The 22802-nt window shown below is 38.7% G+C and overlaps 1 pseudogene; it reads left to right on the forward strand.

Moving 5' to 3' along the window:
- The first annotated feature begins 14539 nt into the window (after positions 1–14539).
- Positions 14540–14658, forward strand: LOC120612060 (uncharacterized; annotated as a pseudogene).
- The last annotated feature ends 8144 nt before the right edge of the window (positions 14659–22802 follow it).

Raw genomic sequence — 22802 nt, forward strand, 5'->3', positions numbered from 1 at the left:
CAGGATGGAGCTCCATTTCTGACTTGTGATATTTTGAGAGACAGTGCCATGCAGCAGGTGACCATTATATGGATGTGCACCACCACTTCGAGAAAGTAACTGGCTATAGTAGACAAATTGATTTGTGAGCCAGCTCACTCCAAATACCCTCTTCCTAATGAATACACAGACCTGTCTGGTACATGTCTTTGACTTTAGTGACTCCCCCTTTCTCCCTGCCTGGAAAGCAAATATAAGACCTAAAGAGGAGGAGCAGCAGCCATTTAGTTCATAATCCAAAGAAACTGAAACATAGACGAGGCCCTGGCCAACCTCAACTACCTACTCAAGTCTTCATGTTATGTGACGGGGAAAGCCCTATTCACATCTGGTCCAGCAGCCAGGTGTTCTGTTACTTGCAGCAGAATTCGTTTCTGACAGAAATACCAACACAGTAAAGTTATGCAACCAATTGACATAGAAAGTAGGAAGCCATGGGAAAAACCATTTCCATCGTTTTAATCTTGGGGTGCTCACAACAAGAAAATCACCTCTCTCTTCCGCTGTGGAAACTTTGAGCCAAATGAAGAGGATTTGCAAATTCTCAGGGGAAAACTGACAAAATTCTTAACAACTGTAAGATTTTAATTTCATGACTAGCATGTGGAATTTAAGGCACTGAGCTCTGTTGGCACCTATGCTGTAATGCAGGTGAATCAGATGGTGTAAAGCAAGTCCTCTGGTAAATGTGGAGTGGCTTACCAACTGAACTGCTCCAACCAACCTATATAAACGGCACTTGAGTTTTCCTGAAATGGAACCCTGTCATCTCCAGATATTCCTCATTTTCCTTCTTTAAGGGGTCTTCTGATTCTGTTCTCACTGAGAAGCAGGGGTCCTGGAGCTAAAGGCATAGAAGTGGTATGGGTGTGAACTGCACTATGGGATAAGAGCTCTGAATGGGAGCACTACACTTTTTAAAACTTGTTTAAAAATCACACATAAAATTGACCACATTAACTATTTCTAAGTGTACAATTCAGCAATGTTATGTATATTCTCATTGTTGTGCCACAGATCTTCAAAACATTTTCATCTTGCAAAGCTGAAACTCTGTACGCATTGAATAACCCCCCATCCTCCCCGCCCCCCAGCCCCTGAAAACCACTATTGTACTTTCTCTATGAGTTTGACTACTTTAGATACCTCGTATAAGTGGAATTGTGCAATATTTATCTTCTTGTGACTGGCTTGTTTCACTTAGCATAATGTTCTCAAGTTTTATCCATATTGTAGGTTGTGACAGGATTTCCTTCTTTTCTAAGGCTAAATAATATTCCATTGTGTCTACATACTACATTTCCTTTATCTATTCATCCGCCAGTGGACATTTAAATTGCTTGCTTGATCAAGTTTTTCTTTCTTTGAAACCATCAGTTCTTCCTAAAAATATCATTCAGAGATCCTTCCCTTGGATAAAAACTACTGGTTTTCATCTACCATTTCTATTGGAAGATGATCATTTAAAAGTAAAATGCCTGGGCATTTGAATGTGTTCAAGATTATATTTTAGTCATCACAGGCCAAAGTGAGCTGTATACAAAGGTAAGAAAATCATGAATGGCAGCTGTGATCATCCACAGGCCATGAAGATATTAATCCAACATTTCAAGATGGTGTTTGAGACAACCATCTTGCCCCAATTCCATGAGGTGAAATCCATGTTTTGCCATGAATGATAGATATAAAAACATAGCTATAATATTTTGCAGCTCCTCCCACCAAGACATGAAATCTATTTTCCCGTCCGTTGAAGCCAAGATAGATTTGAGCAACAGAATGTGGCAGAAGTAATGAGGTAGCATGTTCCAAAGCTTAGGCCTCGAGATAACTTGCATCTTCTACCCTTGATCTCTTAGAACACTGCCTGGAAACCACTAATTGAGAAAGCAGGTGAAACATCCTGCAGGGTAAGAGCCACGTGGAAGAGACAGAAACATGTGAATGACGCCATGTGAATGAGGCCACCATTGATCTTCCAGATCAGCCAACCTCCAGCTGAATGGAGCTGCACAAGGGAGCCCAGGGGCAGCCAGCTAAAGAACCGTCCAGCCACCCCACAGAATCATGAAAAATAATAAATCATTGTTGTTTTAAGCCACTATATTTTGGGGCGGTTTGTAATGTAGCATAGTTAATTGATATTCTGTGTAGGCACTAAATTCTCTCAGTACACATATTACATTTTTAAATAAAATTTATTCTGTTGAGTAAACAACAATATACGTTGCTTTTTTTAATAAACTCTAATCTTTCCAAGAACTAATGTTAATATTTTGTCATTAATATTCCTTTTTTTTCTAAATAATTTATTTTTACTTGGTTGAGATCATACTGTGTAAGCCACACAAGAAAAGTCTTTGTTTATTCATTCATCTTTCAGGAACTAACATATTTGCTATGTGTAATTTGTTCAATCAACCAATATTTATTGAGCGTCTGCTACTTTCAGGAAAAAAACTATACCATTTAAGAGCTTTGAGATCAAACCAAAAAATCCATTGATCTGTTGTGCTCTCCAGAACTTGGGCAACTTACCCTGCTGAATCTGTTTCCTCATCTCAAAAAAGGGGATATTACTTGACTTGCAGAATTGTTGAAATGATCAGTGTGATAAGGTATGGAAACCATGATGCTTTGGACCTGAAAAAGAATAAACATTTGATAAAGAATACCTTTCACCACATGCAGAATCCTTCAGAGAAAAAAGACAGCAAAAAACTTGGCCCAGAGTTGAATTCCTCCAGTACTCAGTGACTCACTGCCCACAAGGTATCTCTGGACATGTATTTCTATTCAGAAGCTTTTCCTAATACAAAGCTAAAACCTATCCTCCTCAGATTTGTACCTATTTATCATCCTTTCAACCTCAAATCTAGACAAAGCAAGGATGTGGGGAATCCCTTTCCATGTCAAAGCTCTTCCAGCACTGTCCAGTAGAACTTCCTGTGATGATGGAAACGTACTACATCTGTTCAGTCCAATATGTAGCCACTAAGCACTTATGGCTATTGACCATTGGAATGTGACTACTGCAACTGAAGAAATGAATTTTTTATTTTAGTTAATTTTAATTAATTTTAACTTAAATAGCCTCATGTGGCTAGCAGCTTTCGTATTGGTCAGCACAGTTTTGGACATTAAAAAATGGCAGCAAGTGTCCCCTCTCTTTTCTTCACCAAGTCAAACATCCTCAGTTCCTTTAAACATCCACCTTCACCTTCACCTTCCAGTTCTATTCTCAGAATTCATTCTAATTTTCCATATCCCCATGAACAGATGCCATCAGAGATGAACCTCTCTGCAATTATTCCAAGAACAAATACCATATTCTGAGTAATAGGGGAATAAATGCAGCATCTCTGGGGCTGGCACTGTATCTTATTTATTTTTCTATTCCTACTGTCCAACCCAGGAGATAGTCCATTAATAATTGATGAGTGGATGAATACATTTTCTCAGTAGGGTAGAATACAGTGGAACTCTGACTTCTCACTTCCATTATTTCAGATATAAATTTCCATAAATAGAACCTAGAAACACATTCTTTTTTTTTTTTTTTTACTTGGGGCGGGGAGAGTGTTGACTTCTATCAACCTTACTTAATGTCAATGAAAGCCCCTCTTTTCCACATATCCCGGCTCTGTACTTGTGCTGCTGGGTCGTGACTTTCCAAACGCAAGCCTTTACATTTAACTCTAAATATATTTTCCTTTGATAATGAACACCTGGGGGAATCCGATTCACACAGCCACCATGAGTCTCTGGGGACCTCTGTACCAATTGAAAATGGCTCCCCCTCTGCCTGGGCGCATGACTCAGCAGGGAACAGCTGTCCTCCTGGGAGGATGACCTGGAAATAGCGCCCCCTTTACAAGGAAGTAGCCTGTAGGTTTGCCACGTGAATCCCATGTCTGTAAGAAGAGAAAGCTATCCCTACACTGAACAGACAACCAGTCCAAAGGAGCTCAGCTTGGTGGTAGGAGGAGAGGCCAGATCCCAGATCCCTACCCAGTGTCTGCTGCTCCTATTCATCTTCTAGTCCACCCAGTTATATCACTTAATACTCTGACAACCGAATTATCTAGCACAGTACTTTACAAACAATCTTAGAGTAAAGACCAGTGTTTTTTTAGTTTTTCAATCAGTCTCAGACCAATACTTTTGTAAAATACAATAAAGATAAATTATCCAAAAGATGAAAAAGAAAAAAAAGCCCAAATTTTATTTTCAGATTAATCAGACATAAAATTACATTTTAATAAATACGATCAAAACAAACATAGTAAGAAAAATAAAAGAATTATACAAATGTCTAATCACTATGTTGTACACTTGAAACTAATAGAATGTCAACCATATGTGAAAAATAAAAATTATTAAAAATAAAAAAAAAACTGAAAGTGTTCTTTTGAGGGAAAAGGCAATTATATAAAATTGCAATTACATGCATAAGTTTTTGCCATTCAGCGGTTGAAATTGTGGGACAGTTAATCCAGGCCACACATTCTTTGACACCTCTCCCACTAGGAGGTGGGACGATGTCCCCTTTCCTTGACCCTGAGCAGGCCCTGTGACTGCAGTGACCACTAGAATGTGGTGGAATTGACATTATACCCCAGGCCTGAATCTCAAGAGACAGGAAGTGGGACTCTCAGAACACTCACTCTTGGAACCCTGGGCCACATGTAGGAAGTCCAGCTACTTAGACCATGAAGAGAGACCTTATGTCTACCTAGGGCTCCGCCCAGTGTTCCAGCGGTCTCCTCCAAGGCACCAGGCATGTGAACGTGTCTTGGACCCTCCAAACCAGAGCAGCCACCAGCTGAATAGTACTCTGTGATTCTAGTCAAGGCCAGGTAAAGCAGAATTGCCAGCTGAGCCAGGTCAGATTTCTAACACAAAAAATCATGAGATATAGTAAAATGGTTGTTGCAAACCACTAAATTTTGGGACCAGTTTGTTATATAACAATAGATAAACAAAATAAGAACAAAGCAAAATATTTAAAATCTTTATTATGAGAAATGAGCCTTCTCCTCAGCTGTTAATATATATGACTCAGACTGAATTGACAATTCTACTCACAGGGCATAATATATAGTTAAACTGTTTCTAGTCTGGCTTTAATAACACTCTGCAGAGAAACCAGTACACAAAGGTACATTTTTAGAAGTAGAAGAAAAGCTCTTTAAACAATTTCAATAAACTCAAAATATTTCCTTTAAATTATATCCTAAATGAAGCAAATAAAGCTGTATTTTCACAATTCATTTTCAAACCTTCATCAGAAGCTAGTTACAAAAATGTATCCTACCAAGTTATAGGATACAGTAATGGTGAGGGGATGCTTCTTCCATGATTAGATTAAGGTTATGACTCTATCTTGCTAGAAGACTTGCTTGCTGATTTTGATGAAGCCAGTTGCCATATTGGGGAGGTCCACATGACAAGAAGTGGAAGGTGGCCTCTGGCCAATAGTCAGGTAAGAACTGAGGCCCTCAGTCCAACTACCCAAAAGGAACTGAACCCTACCAACGACCATGGACATGAGCTCAGAAGCAGACCCTTTCCTAGTCGAGCCTGAAAATGAGAGCTCAGTGCTGGCCACACTTTGACTGCAGTCTTGTGAGGATCCCTAAAGAAGGGTCCAGCTAAGCAATTCCTGAATTCCTGACTCACCGGAAAATAAATGTGTGTTATTTTAGGCTGCTAAGTTTACGGTAATTGTTATGCAGCAGTAGATAACTAATATAGATTTTGATACCTGGAAGTGGTATGCTGCTGTAACAAATGATTAAAATGTGGGAGTGGCTTTGGAACCAGGCAGTGAGCAGAAGCTAATAGAATTTTGAATAGCATGATAGAAAAAGCCTAAAGCAAACTAGTTAGCAGAAATCTGGACTTTGAGGACGATGTTAGGAAGGATACTAAAGGAAGTAAGGAAATTATTATTGGAAACTGGGGGAAAGGGATTCTTGTCATGTAGTGGCCGAAATCCTAGCAAAGCTGTCATGTGCAGTTACATAAAAAGTGTAATAGGTATGTGAGAAGTTGGTTATCTAGTTTAAGAGGTTTCCAAGAACCGGGTTGAAGGTATCATCTAGTCTCTTCTTGCGGTTTATGATGTCAGAGATGTGAAAAGGGAGAGAGAAGCTGAGAGAGGGGTGTTATTGAAACACACTTTATTTTTGTCTCTCCCTGGCCCTATAAACTTTATTCAGTGGGAGAAATCCTCCCCGCACCGCCCCCTCTCCCCCGCCCTGCACTTTATTCAGTGGTGGAAACTTGGCCTGACTTTCCAGCTCGTTCTTAGGGAGACATCTAACGAGCATGTTAAGCCATAAACACAGTCTCAATGTCAGAAGTCAGCCTGCTCAGTCCAAGATGCTGATCAAAGCCTTCACTTTGGTAACGATGAGGCTTTTTCACCCACCTTTCGCCTGCTTCCTCTGCCTGCCTTCAAGGAATGATGGAGATGGCCTCTGCTCTTCCTGCCCATCTACACTCACCTCCTCCTGTACTCACTGGGTGCCATTTTAGTGCCACCGACCCTTCTTTCATACACATGTGCAAGTATGGTAGGGGGCAAAGCATTCAGCAATTCTTGCTCAGCCAGTGGCTTCTTCCCTCAATCTGGCAAATGTTAAATCGGACTTCGTCTCTTGGGTACTTTCTGGAGCTCTTAGAGATTCCCACTTCTTCAGACAGAGGCTCCTGCCCCCAGTCCCTCTCCCCCATAGTTTCGTTGGCTCAGGCAAACACACTCTCTCCTGGGTGGCCCCCTGAAACTTCTTTCTTAGCCCCTGGGAATCCAGAGGTGGATTTAGGTAGATTTTGCATATGACTGATGCGACCTAAGCCTCAAGGCCCATCACTTTTGTAGAACATTAAAGTTTATTAAATAACTTTGACAATTCTTGAGATTCTTGTATAATTTTTCTTCATTGCTTTATTAGTAAGGTGAAATACATAAATAGATTTCGTGCCACTCTCCACAAGGTGGAATTGGCCCATAACTTTGTATTGTTAAATTAAGCTAGCGATAGTTTATCTGTGTCACTGATCGTTTCAAAGAACCAGTGCCTGGGTTTATTTTTTGACATGACTGTTTTATTGTTTTCTGATTCACTTCTTTCTGATTTTTATCTTCTCAGGTCCACTCTTATGCTTTATTAGATGTTTAGTTGGTCTGGTTTTTTTTTTAACCTCTTGAATAGAATACTCAATTTATTTGTTTTTATGGCTTCCTATTTAATAATGAAAGTGTCTACTTTCTTTATGGGGATTTTCTTTTTGCTTTAAAATGCGATCCATTTTTTTGTGATTGTTACATGGGGATGTCTGAATAAAAGTATAGATGATTTCATATAGATACATAATATGGCTAATCCAGCATTTGTAAAATGGGTCTACCTTATTATCAATATTTCTACTTTTTATTTTGAAAAATTCAAAACTGCAGAAAATTTGCAAAAATAGTACCAGCAAACTCCCATATGCTCTTCACCAACTACTAACTTTTCCATTTTGCTTTTATGTGTGTGTATGTGAACCATTTGAGAGTAAATTGCAGTTATAACGACTCTTCACTCCTTAAATTTTCAGCGTGTGTCTCTAAAGAACAAGAACCATCTCTTATATAACCATAGAGCAAATATTAAATTCAGGAAATTGAATGTTGATATAATGTTAGTATATAATATCAAGCATATCTATATTACCTTTATTCATATTTAATCAGTTGTCTCAATACTGTCCTTCAAAGAAACATCTTTTTTAACCCACAGTCCAATCTAGTATATTTTGTTCTCCTTAATTCTTAAGATTGAGAGAGAATTGGCAGAACCATTCTAGGTCATTGTGTTTTGTGCATTTCCCCTTGTATTCTTTTGCTATAAAGGCCTTGTTCTCTGTACTTGACAAATATCAATATATAAGCCTGGGGAGGAGGTACTGGGGCACTGCTTTTTGTAACCAGAAGTAATCCACAGGAAGATATGTCCCTCTGCCATAAGGACATTCTTAGGGATGAGATCAGTTTTATAGCTGACTTCTTCTAGAGTCTCATGGTAAGCAAACAAGTTTAGGGTGCCTGCCTAGAACAGCTGTGGGACCATCACACATTCCCTGTGGGACTCTTTTGAAGCCAAGGGGATCCCTGGACCTGGAACTTCATTTCTGGAGCAAAAAGGACTTCTGCAGAGCTTCTGGGGACAAATTCTTATTATGATATTTTCTGCCTAATATGGACAAAAATGATAATTTGTAAATAAAACAGGATAAATTAAACAGAAACAAAGGAATCTCATTGTATTTCAAATGGATAACATAACCATACTGGAGAAAGAATAAAAAATAAAAAATGCAAGTAACTTTAAATAAAGTACTCTGTTTACCTTCATTCTAAACCCAAAAAGAATTGTAAATAAATATTGAACTCTAATTAGAATGTTTGATTCTCTCAATGGTATATGTTTTTTTTCGTACTATGTAGGATTGAACAATGAGTAAATAATGGGGGCAAGGTTTCCCACTGTTGGGAAAGGTAGTTAGAAATAGTAAACCGTATCGTGTCAGAATGGGATAGAAGGTTTCAGAATGAGTGGTGTTTAACACAGATAGATGGATGAATAGAAAGAAAAAAGGAAAAAGGAAAGGAGGAAGGGAGGAAGGAGGGAAGGAAGGAAGGAAGGAAGAAGGAAGGAAGGAAGGAAGGAAGGAAGGAAGGAAGGAAGGAAGGAAGGAAGGAAAGATGGAAGGAAAGAAGAAGAGAGGAACAAAAGAAATTTCATAGCTCAGAAGGCCCTAGAAGCCATAAGAACCTCTACTGCCCAGATCTTGGTTTCTAAATACCATCCTCCACTGAAAGGAACCAGCGCTCCTTGAAGAAATGGTCAATTCCAGAGAAAGTACAGGTGAATCTGAAATACTTTGTTGTGCCAAAACCATAAAGAAGTACTCAAAAAATGATGGAATAGGTCAAAACAACACAAGAGCCAGCTTGAAGGAACATCTGTGGAGAAAACTATGACAATCTGAGCATCAAAATAATAGTAACAGCTTATAATACTTTGAATAAAATAAGAATCCATGAGCCCGTATGGATAGTTATTAATTATTTATATCTTGGGAAAATCAATTAAATAACTTAAAGCTGCTAGAGTAACAAAAATCTCTAAGAAAGGCCCTTTGAGCAGCTGGCCTAAGTTCCAAGCACTGAGAAGGCAAAGATGAATTTTTCCTCTTCAGACAAGTCCTCTGGAAGAGCAGGAATATGGACTGAAATGCCCAGCTGTGATCTCCAGGAAGAAGTCCATGGCCACAGAGTTTTGGGCTCACTTACACCTCAGGCTGGCCCACCACATCACCGTAGACGGTGGGTACTTGGGAAGGGTTCATTTCACCAGATATGACATCTACAAGCAAAATCCAGAACATGCTGGCAGTGCCCTTCCTCATTTACTGTGATATTTGTTTTCTATAATTGTGTAATAAATTATCATACACATAGCTATGCCAACAAGATGAATTTAACCCAAGTATGTGTTGGCTGGGTCTTCTGCTCAGTAGCTCACCAGACTGAAATTAAGGTCTCAGCATGCAGCTGCAATTCTCATTTGAAGCTTGGGGTACTCTTCCAAATTCACTGGCAGATTTCAGTTCCTTGTAGTTCTAGGGCTGACATCTTTGGCCAGGGACCCATCTCAGCTCCTAGAGGCCTCTCATTGTTCTTGGCCATGTGGCCCCTAGGCAGATCCCATATAGCTACTGGCTTCCTTCCTGACCAGCAGAAAAGATGCTTCATTCTCTTTTAAAGGGCTCACCTGATTAGGTCAGGCCCCCCAGATAATTCTACTGTGATGAATTCAAAGTCAACCTAATCACAGGAAAAACATCCCATTATATTCACACTCCTGGCTCACAGTCAAGGGGAGGAGTCACACATGGATGTAGAACAGAGGGTCTAGAATCTTAGGGATCACCTTAGAATTCTGCCTACCACAACCTCTGATGACAGGAGAAATTCAGCTGGGAATTCAGTATCACTGGATAATCCACATATGGATAACCAAGAATGGCTTATATCCTAAAACCTAAGTATTTTGCTTTAAAATGTTTTAGAAAAAAATACATCAATAGCATCAGTGATCATTTATCCTAGGAATATAATCTAAAACATACACCACTGTATGTACAAAATAATTGCTTCAATGTTGGTTATAAAAGTGAAAAATTGGAAACCAACTAAATATCTGTCAGCAGAGAACTAGTGAAATAAGTGATGGAACATCTTTTTTAATGCCAGATCTGTATTTACTGACATGGAAGGCATAATAGAGATCTAGTCAAATGGAAAAGCAACCTACAGAGCAGTGGGTATAGAAACATCTCATTAATCTTATTTATACATGTTTACTTATATCTATGCATTTAAAAATCAAGAAATATGTATCAAACTGTTAGTTGTAATCTTTATTAGGTGGGATTACAGAGATGTTTTCACCTTTTGCTTTATTTTTTGCACTATCTTAAATTATTTCCAACAAGTATTTAATTTTCTTATAATTAACAGCAAAAATTAAGCTATTTCTACTTTGAGAAAAAATATAGGGAATCTTAGGGGAGGATATTATTTTCTCTTTTGGACACTAAAATTATAATTCATCCTTTTTTCTCTGCATCTCCAACTTTTTATACCAATTTGTCAAGCAATACAAAATTCAGTGTTCTTTAAGAAAATTAGAGTTTCTTGCTGATGAGTGACAAGTCCCTGTAACATATCAAATGTGTGCAATTATAAGACATGTAGAATAATTTGCACATGAAGTAAAAGACCATAATATATATTTCTAGAACAATATGGTGATCATCTCAAGCTAAGCCAAAATCATTTATGTACTACAAATCTATTACTTGCTTATCAGTTTCTGATTCATTTACTTTTGAAATTTGCTTATTTCTTCTGTTAAAACATTGCTAAAACCATCAGCCAGTTCATCTTTAAGAAAATGCACACTGGTTCTTATGTCATATTGATTTCTCAATGTGTCATTATGGTTAAGTTATTCTATAGCAAACAATGCTAATACTCTGAAATAATAACAGATTTCAGCCTTGCAAGAGTATTAGCTTCCAACATGTAGCTGTCTTTGCATGTTAAGAATTAATACAACCCACCAGGAGCTTCTCCTCAGCTTGCCTCCCAAATTCTCATACATAGGCTGTGTGCTTGTCAATCAAACATGTCTCATCCAAATAATTTTGCAGAGTAGTCATATTTTGGAAACACCAAAAAACAAAAATGTGTGCAAGATGGCAACTCTGACTGCCGTAAGCAACAGAAATCCCATATCCAGACAAGCAGCAGCAGTCCTCCAGGAAGCTCAAATAATGCTGCAGGCAATTCCCTGGAAATCATCCATTAAGGATCATTATATAAATCACTGCTTCTTAAAAATCTCAGCTGCACTCACTTCCTCTGTGAAGAGGAGCCATACTTGACTCTACCAAGTTGGGGGATACAATCCCCTGTTTAACCGCAATAGTCTACACGTTGTCCTTGACCCCTCAGTTTGCCATTCAGTCAGACTGTAAAATAACAATAGCACCAGGGCACCATCTGTTCTACCCAGGTGTGTGTGTTCTGCAGCTCTGCTCAGCTTGCTGAGGAGGGAGGGGGAGTGGAGGTTAGTGTCTCAGCTTCTATTTGGTTTCTATTGTCAAAAGTCTTTGTATCTTCTGAGTCTCTCTGGAGTACCGTTTTGTGTGCCATTTTGGAATATGGCGAGCTGCCTATGTGTGTTTGTGCAGGAAACAAACAGATTTTTCACCTGAAATAATTTAGTCCAGGTGAGTTCAGCCCTAAACAACAGCTGTGTCTGCTCCTTGTGAAAGGTCCTTTGTGCTAGAGAAGTCAGAGGCTCATTCAGAGAACCCCTTTCCTTTAGGCTTTGGTGCTCTTCAGAGAGAGCCCCACCTTAGTGACAAGCAGGAAAAAGAGTGACTATCTGGCCAACTTTAGAAACAATTTGAAACCCAACAGGTTTCTCCAAGATTCTCAGGCTATTGGTCTTCTTCTGATTTTCTTTAAAGAAATATGTCTGAGCCAGCAGATGTCATGCAGTGAGAATGTATGAATTCCATAAAACATATGTGGATCCTTTACTTTAAAATAGCAAAGATGGACATTTCAATGATTACGTAGTTATTAAAGAAATGTAGCCTAATTGCCCTACCTAACATTCCAGATGGAAAAGATGTTGAAAATCAGAGTTTAAAGTACATGAAAAACTTTTTGGTTTATTTGGCTAATATAGTTTGAGGGAACCAGCAGCAGGTTTGAAATTTCCTAGCAAGGTTACATCTTATCATAAAAATTCACATGAATTTTGCCCTCTATATCTGCATTTTCATTTCAAAAGTAATGTTACCAACATTTTAACATAAGGGGAAGGAAGAGGATCCTTTACCTGTTTTATTGCATAAATGGCAAGATGCTACATTTATACACATATTTGGATTTGGGAAAGCTGGTCCCTAATGAAGACAACTGGCACTTATATCAGGGCTGGCATTCAGGCAATTTCTTCTTTGTTTGGGTACTGCTATGTTTTGAGATTCCAAACTTACTCGCCAATCTTGCATTTTGATAATTCTCCAGGAAAATGCATGTGTATGCAAGTACGCACAGAGAGACTGACTGACAGGCAGATACACAAATACACACACACACACACACACACACACACACACACACACACACACACACACACACACGGTACTGCACACCGCAGATAACTGTACCAAGCTGGAAAGGCTGCCAATAAATGACACCAGAGAGCAGCATTTGAGTTAAGGATTAAAAAACTCAAACCAAACTGGCCATATTGATCTCAGATCACACTTAATTATGGAATTACTATCATCTTGTCTCCTGGTATTGTCACTTCCTTTTCCTCCTGAAGTTTTTTTCTTGTACCTCCTGTACAGTCTGATTGTTTCTACAATCCATTTTATTTTCTAAGTTCCATGCTTTCCAATAAACACCTCTCCTGTGGGTTCCTTACTGTTCTCGGCAACTCATATGAGCCTGGTCCCATCTTATCAGGTGTCCAAATGTGCTCCAGTTCTGCTCCTACTCCACTTCCCAGTGTTGCAGTGTCGTGACCATCCCATGTGCCCTTGGTCCAAAGGATTTCCCATGTATGGAGAACTCTCTCCTCAACTGAGTGTAAGCCTGGTGGAATCTTTGCTCACCACCACCATCCTAATATCCTCCTCTTTTGAGGAAAACTTACTAAATGATTTTGAAAGGGCAGTGAAAATTCTTGCCATCTTTTACTCAACCAGCAAAATATATGGCAGGATTGGGTGTTGTGGGGCAAGTGCCAGTAGGTATAGAAAATGGATAGCAACTACCTTCCTCTCCTGCAGATGCACCAGCCCACTGTCTGCAGTTAATAAACACCAGGCCAGGAAATGAAGACAGTGAGAGTGTGACTGACATGGTTATGGGAAGGAGGGAAGAGAGCTCTTTTCAAATGCTACAAACAGATGTTTGAAACACTTGAAGATTTCATTATTCAGGCTTTTTAAGATCCACTTTTCCCAGAAGCTACATTATTGACTAACAGGTGGATGCATAGACCAATGCCTTAAATTAGCAGTATGTTTTAAAATGTTAAAGTAAGTCTTTTAACAAAGAAATTCTTCTAGGAAACTATTCTAAATAAATACTCTATTAGTTCAAGGATTGGTACATTCAAAGATTTTTTTGGTGCAGTATTTAATATACTGAAAACTTGGAAACAACTTAATGTCTCTCATTAGGAGATAAGTCAATTACATTGTGATGCATTGATATTTTGAAATACTATTCGGTCATTAAGAAAAATGAAGGAGAGCCATGCGAAGATCTTTAATATATATTGATAAGTGAAAAAAGGCAGACAAAGCAGTGCATATAGTGGGCTATAATATATAAAATATTATACAGATATAATAGATGTGAATATACGTGCATAATATGTGTGTGTAAATGTACACCCAGTGCTTTCCATATGGGGTTTAATGCAAATTAGAAAAGGCATCCTCCTTCAAAGCACTTTACTTCCAGCTTTTGGGGGAAATGTCATCATAAATTTAAAAACAAAAAAAATTCTAAATAGAGAAATACATTTTTCTTTTACGAACATTTGAGAAGTGATATCTAAATGATAGTCACGGCTTCAACAAAACTTTGACTTGCACTAAACTAATCAGAACCCCTGCCAATTTTCAACATGTCACACCTTATAGAAAGGTGGAAGTCCATCAAAGAAATGGACTTGCTCAGATCAGGGGTAAAGAATCACTTCTTCCACTCCACAGGAAGGAATCCAAGTTGTTCTCTAGTATTAGAACATAGTCTAACTGCCTACACTCTTGTCTTCTAAAACCATACAATAACTCCAGAAATTGCAAGATCCTAGAATACTTATTAAAATGATCAATTATTGTCTACGGCCATGCCACCCTGAACAAGGCTGATCCCATGTGATCTCGGAAACTGAGCAGGTTTGGGCCTGGTTAGTACTTGGATGGGAGACCACCTAGGAAGACCATCTGCTGTAGGCGTAAGAAATTAAAAAATAAGGGATTGTACACTGACACGGTCCTTGCAATCTGTGAGGTCAACCAAGGGTTGCCTCACCTAAAAAATAAAAAAAATAAAAGAATCAATTATCTTTAACATACTATAATGACTTTGGAAGAATTTGGACAAATACATTCTAGGAATACTTCCAACTACAGATCAAAACCAAAAAATTATATTAGCTCTAAACTAAATTTTAAGTGTTATAACCATAAAATCCTGATTCCTCAAGCATTTGTTATGATATAAAATTTTACTCTTAAAGTGTTATAGGCTAGAAGCGAATAACATGAACATTTTGTCCAAAATCTCACTAATTATTTGTAGTTTGCATTTTAAAAAAAAGTAAATATTTTTATTAAGCTCTGAACATTTTAAAAAGTAGTTGGTGTCGGCGAACTTCACACCATCTTCCCTCAGGAAAATTAGTAAGTAGGTTTTAATGGCTCATAATTCACGAACCACCAAACAGGGTGTTCTTTTTCTCCCTTATTGTCTCACACACCACCTGAGATTCTTCAGACATTAGTTTTGAAATCAGTATTTATTAACCACCCTAGAGGAAAAGGCCGTGGGGACAGGTTTCAATATTTATCAGCCTTTGCTGTTGGAACATCTTGTCACTCCACGTCCTTCATGCTACCCCCAAATGAATTTCCTTTCCTTCAAATAACACCAGAGGTAGAAAGTCAGAGTCCCACTCTTCTTAATGGTGGTGTTTTATACTTGAAAACCATTAATAAGTCTCCATAACTCCCCCAGGAAGGAAAGGCCTACCATATTAAAGGGAACATGGATACATTTTAAGTTTTCTGAGTATCCTCAAAAGCATGAGATGGGAAGAGTAACCCACCTCCACCCTCCATAATAGAAGTAAGAGGCAACTGTCCTGTCCAGCTGGAATGAATAGTACTAGACGCTCACCTGGACAAACAGTCCTTGCAAATCCCAAGGGACATTCTGCATATGCATCCTTTTGGGGTCTATCAATATTGATAATGTGTTTACAAAGTGAGTCATTGTTAACCAAAGTCTCTCTTTTCCCCTGTAGTCTGTCATTTGTGAATACTTCTGCAATTCTACATGTGGGCTTTCTGGAAAGCAATATATCTAGTTTTCTCCCTGTACATAGCAAACATTTGTTCCTGCCATGATGAGGCCTAAGGCAGGCAGTATAAGACTGTCCTCATACCCTTTCCACATGAAAACCTTGGCCCTCCACCTAAACGAGCTTCCAGTTCTTCAGACTTGGGACAAAAGAATAAACGTTTACAACATCTGGCTATAGACAACTCCTCTGCTCTAACAATGAAGTGGTATTTCATCCAGGATGGAAACACGTGCTCAGGAGAATAAACAAACCTCTGAATGCTATCTGTAACAGCTCCATCTGCTGGTTCCCAGATAATGTTACAGATCTGACAGGTGGACATCGATCATATTGATCCAATAATAAACAGTGCATTATAATAGAAGTCTTGTCGTTTTTCTTCTCAATTCATCCAGAACTGCTCCTGGCCCGGACACCAGGCAATGTACACAAACAGCAACTGTGGATGCTAAAATAGAGCATAAAGATTGCTTTGGAAGACAATCTAAAGAACTCTACAGAATAAAGGATATGAAAAAGGGACAATGTAGCCCTTCTTGTTCTCTTTGTGGAGTTAGACAACAGACCTTCCTATTCTGTTCCTTGAGTTTTTCTTCCCCAAGAAGGAAGTAGTGATACTTGCAACTCAGGTCCAAGTGATGGTAAGAGGATTCTGTAATCCTCTGTAATGAAGTCATGCTCGATATGCTGGGAGCGCCTAAAAGTCATAAGTCACATAAAGATCAAGGCATTATAATTACATCTTAATATTCACTGGAAGTTATCAGAAAGGCCTAAAATTTTCCCATTAATTCAGTGAGAATTAGATGTCTATCAGAGACATACAGTTAGATACTTCAATATCAAAAAAGTAGGGATGAGAAAAAAGATAAAACAGGGTGATAGTAGGCAGAGTTCAAATATACAAAGTTCATAGTTGTTTCATCAGCAGGAAGAAGAGTCTTAGGTAATGTGCTTGTTATTCTTAAACTATTTAATACATATATGTGTATTTTTCCCAATGAGACTGCTATTCCAAATAATTATTTTCATTCATTTAAAAGACATATCTTGAATGCCAAATGCCCACCAACAACTGCACATTCAACCACGAGGCAGTCACTAAAATTAAACTAAACTTCGGCACCACAGGGTATGGCTTAGGGCTTTGGGCCTTCCATGATCTTCATTATTCTTACCCTAAACCCATCCCAATGGTTATAGGTTAAATTGTATCCTCTTAAATATACATATATATCTCTTGAAATCCTAACCTCAGAATATAAGTGTATTTGGAGTAGGATCTTTACAAAGGTAATCGAGTTAAATGAAGTCATTGGGATGGGCCCTAATCCAACAAGACTGGTGTCTTTATAAAAAGGGGGAAATTTGGAAATATGGACAGACAGATACAGAGGAAACACAACATGAAGGGATGCAGGGAAAAGATGGTCATCTAAAAGCCAAGGAGAGAGCCCTAGAACAGATCCTTCTCTCACCACCTTCAGAAGAAACCAATCCTGACACCTTGATTCTAGACTTCTAGTCTCCAGAACTGTGAGACAATAAACTTCTATTGATTAAGCTACCCAGTTTGTGGTATTCGTTACTGCAGCCCTTACAAATTAATACACCAAATAAACATACAGCCTATGTAAAAACAGTGAGCTTGTTAATTAGTTGATTGATTGAATAATTTGATAAGAAATGAGTCATTCTTTTCTCTGTGAAGGGCAGCATGGTCATGCCATTTCCTCCGAAGTGAAATCCTCACGATATAAAAAGTTCATATGCAAACAATTTTAAACCTTAAGCCCAACAAGAACTGTAAATTGTCAGATGATCTTTAAATGGACAAGAGAAAAAAAGAAAATTTCACTTCATTGCCAAGTCCTTTATCAAATTCACTTCCATGATGCTTCCCATTGAAATTGAAAACTGTCAAAAAATCACTGAGATTTATGATGAGTTGTTTCTTTCCCCAATAGCAATATCGGCACAGGTTAAAATCTGACAACCATAATCAGATGGCTATTTTGCGATTGGGTCTGGATGTAATTTGTTCTTCCTCCACTGCTGTGATTGCCCAGACCTTATCACTTACTTTACTGTGATATCAGCCATGATATTTTTTCTCCCAAAAGATCACCCAAAGAACTAAACTCACCAGAATCAGATAAATATTAACTTCTCCAAGAAAACCCTAGAGGGCTCGAAAGCAAACTTGTAATTCAGCCGATGGATTGCCCATCACCTATGGAAAGCTGATCAGGATGGGGAAAGTATAACCTAGTATAATTTCCTAGCTTCATTCTCCCATTCCTAACCTGTTACAACGTCAGGAAGCCAGTGACTGTGTATCCAGAATAATTAAAGAAAATGCCAATTCACTCACTCGCAGTGTCCTGTTCCAAGTGTATTACTTCCAGTATTTCAGTGAGAGGTCAGATGCCTTCTAGGAAAACCAAAGTCAGTTGTTTCTTCTCCAAGTGGTACAAGCCCTAGCAGTGTGCCCACCCTTGCCATTCCTTGGGGGGACCTCACCACTTCCAAGAGGGATACAGGGCAAAGGAGTGAATAAGGGCATGCACAATGATCCACACAGGAGGGGAGATAAGGAGTTACCCTACAGAGAACCCATGTGATAAGTGCTAACCCCACCATCTAGAGGGCCTCAAGCCTGACCCCATTAAACCACAGGATTTGATTGGACCCAGTCCTACTCCTGCCTAGTGGCCCCTGTCCATAAGAAAAATATACTGTGGAGAAAAACCTTCCAACCAGAAACCAAAGAACCACATTTACATTTAAAATACAGTACTTCTCTAAACCAGTGTTACTTAATAGTGATATCATTTTTCCATCTCAAACTTCTAAAGTCTTCTGTTGTATCCTTTTACTGAAAAGCAATAAAACTACTCATGAGTCTATTGTTTGTTTAGTCCTAAATGCCAGCAGCCGAGACAGTGTCCTTCACTGCCACCAATAGAATAGATCGTGAATCAAAGAGAAAGAAAACGTTACAAGAGAAAAAAAATTAAAAGAAAATGAAATGGAGGAGAAACACCAAGGAAGCTTCCTTCAAGGAAAGGGAACACTCTCTGGAATTTCTCCATCTGCCACTTAGTGACAAAGTCCTGTGCCATGATGTGATGGTCAAGAGCATGGCTTCTGGGGTAAGGTAGACTTGAAGTGGAATTCCAGATATTCTGTAATTGGAGCTAATAATAATGATAGTAGCTAAAGCAAGAAGTTATAGAGTGTCTACTATGCACCAGGCACCAGCAGACTCCATGCTTTACACACATCGTCTCATCCGCACAACACTTAAAACAGGTTCTATTATGAATTCCATTTTACACAGAAGGCAGATGAGGCTCAAAGAAGTTAAGTAATTTCCTGAGATCATAAGGAAGGGGGCAAATTTAAGCCCACGCACTCTGACTCCAGAATCTGTGTATAATCTTCTTAACCATCAGTTCATTATCTTTAAAATAAAGGCAATAATTGATGTTCCTTAACTCATTTGGTTATTGTGGGAGCTAAGTGAAATGATACAGAAAAAGAGTCTTAGCACAGTGCCAGGAACATAGTAAGTGTTCAGTAAAACATATGCTATTGAGATCCAATCCCCTACACTGTCTGTAAGTTAAATGGTGACTATTCGAAATGGCCTAAAATTGTTCTTTATGCCCATTTCACAGTGCTCATCATTCTCTTCCAAAAATTAGCCCAATATTAAGCATGGTTCTTGGAATCCAACTTCCCTATTTGGAAAGAAAGCAATCTTATGGCCTTAAAAATGTCAGCAGTCCTCTTAATTAATTCAGAGAATCAAGACAGAGACTGACATTGTCTCAAAGTACACCATGAGCCTAGGTTTACTCTAGGATGATTAAAGATTTAGGAATTGTGCGTATTCAACCTTCAAAAGGCTAATTCTGCCCTCCAGCCCAAAACATTTTGATCATCCTCCCATCTACAAATAACTAGATATTTTTATGGGCTGCAAAGGACATTATCTTGGTCCCATTATTTAGTTGTCTTATAGGAAATCTAATTTAGAAGTCTGAGTTATAATGAAGAGTATTTATCAGAAATGTAACTGTGAGGTACAGGACAATGCTAGGAAACAGGAAGGACAAGATTTGGAACAGAGGACATAACATTGTGAGGCATCATGTGGTCCTAGCTGCTCAGAAAGTTATCTCAAGATTTTCTACAAACACTCTTGGAATCTGGGGTGAAATTTCCCAACACCAATTAATTAAAAGATATGATGGTTAATTTTCTGTGTCAACTCGGCTTAGCCACAGTGCTCAGATATGTAGTCAAACATTATTCTGGATGTTTCTATGAGGATGGTTTTTGATGAAATTAGCATTTAAATCAGTGGGCTTTGAGTACAGCAGATTATTTTTCATAATGTTGGTGGGTCTCATGCAATCAGTTGGAGGCCTGGCTAAAACAAAAGATGTGTATCCTCCCTTGAGCAAGAAGGAATTCTACAGTCTGATGGTCTTCGGACTTGAACTGCAACATCGGCTCATCCATGGGTCTCCAGCCTGCCGGCCCACTGCAGATTTGAGACTTGCCAGCCTCTATAATTGCATGAGCCAATTCCTTAAAATCAATCACTTTTGCATTGTCTTCTTTTAATTGTGTAATACTTAAGATACATTCAGTGTTTTCATTGTTTTTAATCCGTAACACATTTGAGCACCCCGAAAATGTGGACTGAGAGCTTTTCTTGTGGTTAGTGATGAGTCATTCATTGTTGGTGAGAAATATACACAGAAGAGTTCTGTGATAACGTGGGTTGCTGAGAACCACTGAGAACTGCTAATTCTGTAAATTCATAGGCTCCTCCAAGTTTTTCATCATTTTCTATATCTGACTTTTCCCTCAGCACTTTCCAATGCATTGCTGTGCACGAAACAATTTGGATAACTTGCGCATCAAAAGAAAGGTGTTAATTGATTTTAACATATTAAAAATTTTCATTCCATGAGTCCATGATGGGGGTTGAGGGAAAGGCAGCATTTCTTTATAGAAAAATATCAGCAAGTTATGTGGAATGAACAATAGAATTCAGGCAATGAATGCTAAAAACCACTGGATGAAAAGTAACTGGAGAATATGGGGGATATTTACACAGTGACAAAGAATATTGAAACTATGCTAAAGTATCACTTACCTTTCAGATTACTTACTAATTCACATGGTACGTTCTAGCAGTCACCACCTTAACCAAGTGATCAAACTCAACCTAACTAATAGAGGGAAATGATTTACTTCCTAATGAAATGCAATGTGACATTCCACACATGTAGCATTCCTATCGCAAATGTGTAGCACGGGCTTAATGCAGACTCTAGATCTAACACTCAGTTTATGACTGTGCAGGGGCTAGAAGAGCAAAGGCAGAAGAAAATAATCTGGAAAATCTAGAAAGGTCGGAGAGTGATATTCTACAAATGGTCTGGGTTCTCAAGAGTCAATGCCAGCAAGGAGGGAAGACAAGGACAGTCATAGTTATAAATTAAGAGAATACAGACACAAAAAAAAATCTAAAAAATAATAATGAAATGCAGTAATGCAGTGCATTAACCTTAAGTAAATAAGTCCTGGATCTGAAAAAGATAAACTGGCTATACAAATAGATTTCGTTTTGGATAAAATTTGAGAAATCTGAATAAGAAATGAATATCAGAAAAATTATGGAATTATTACTAATTTTCTAAAGTGTGGTATTGCTGTTGTAATTATGTTAAAGGTCTGTTCTTAGGAGACACATGCTGAAATATCCAGTGGGGCAAGTATCATAATGTCTACAAACTTAATTCTGAATAGTTTAACAAAAAGAACATGGATTTATATAGAATAATGAAGCATATATGGGGCATGACCCCAGAATTTACACTTGGAGATGATGTAATCCCCAAAATACACTCCAGATCTTGTTTTTTGACCATAAAGACTTAAAATCCAAGAAAAAAAAATGTGAAATGCAGTAGTAATCTTCCAAGATAAACATCTCCTTGAGGCTTGCATGTATCCTCATATTTCTCTGCAGTAACTAAAGATTTTGGGGAGCTCACTCTAAGGCCCAGGAGAGCAGACCTGGAGGGGCACTGTTTGTGCTCAGCATTTAAGATTAAGAGGTTCCTTTTATAGTTCCTTTTTGTACCTGTTGAATGGGTTTCTCCTTGCCACCCCCACCCCACATCCCTTCTTCTTTTCTCTCCCACCCCGTTACAACAGCATCATTTTATACCCGTAACTGCCACCTAAGGGCAGTTATCCAGTGAACACAGATCCGGAGTAACTTGTAATAGTGAAATCAAATGCTTATGTTTTTCCCTGCAGTAGGGCAACATTTTTCATCTCTTATTTTCCCTGGCCAGTTGAAAGATGTCATTCAGGGAACCCCAGGTGTTTTGAAGATGAAAGGAAGTTAGGGGGCCTGGCTCAGTGTTTATTAACCACAGAGAGAATTTGGTTCACTTCAAGAAATAGTAAAATAATAGCGTGGGAGAGACAATAACTCTTAATGGATTCATGTGAGTAAAGTGTGAGGTGACCAGTCTGGAGACATACAGTCCTGAGGCTGCCTTCATTCTGGAGGAGAAAAGTGAAACATCATTTTCTATTACTACACAGTATTTACCTCCCTTTCCTGAAGCACACAGCTGCTGGGATTTCACGTCCAATGCCAGGATTGCTTCTGTCTGAGTACCTCGGCTGCCATTTGACTTAAATAAGGTGCCAAACATGTGATTCTGACGTCCACAGTCAGGCTTGAGGTAGAAATAGTCTCAGGTTTCCCTCAACCAGGTGCACTGTTCCACTGCCATCTCTGCTTTGGGGGTCAGGAGGCCCTTACCCTCAAATCCCACCCACACGCAGACTTGAACATCTTCAGCTTTCAAATACCACCTTTCCTGCTCAGACCAAAGTCCCATGGAAAGTATCAACCGTCTGGAAAATAAAAGAGTCTCCTCGGCCCTGTGAAAGAAAGGAAACAGAAAAGCC

This window comes from Pteropus medius, unplaced genomic scaffold (assembly GCF_902729225.1).
Source record: "Pteropus medius unplaced genomic scaffold, Ma_sr-lr_union100, whole genome shotgun sequence".
In the NCBI taxonomy this organism is placed as follows: domain Eukaryota; kingdom Metazoa; phylum Chordata; class Mammalia; order Chiroptera; family Pteropodidae; genus Pteropus; species Pteropus medius.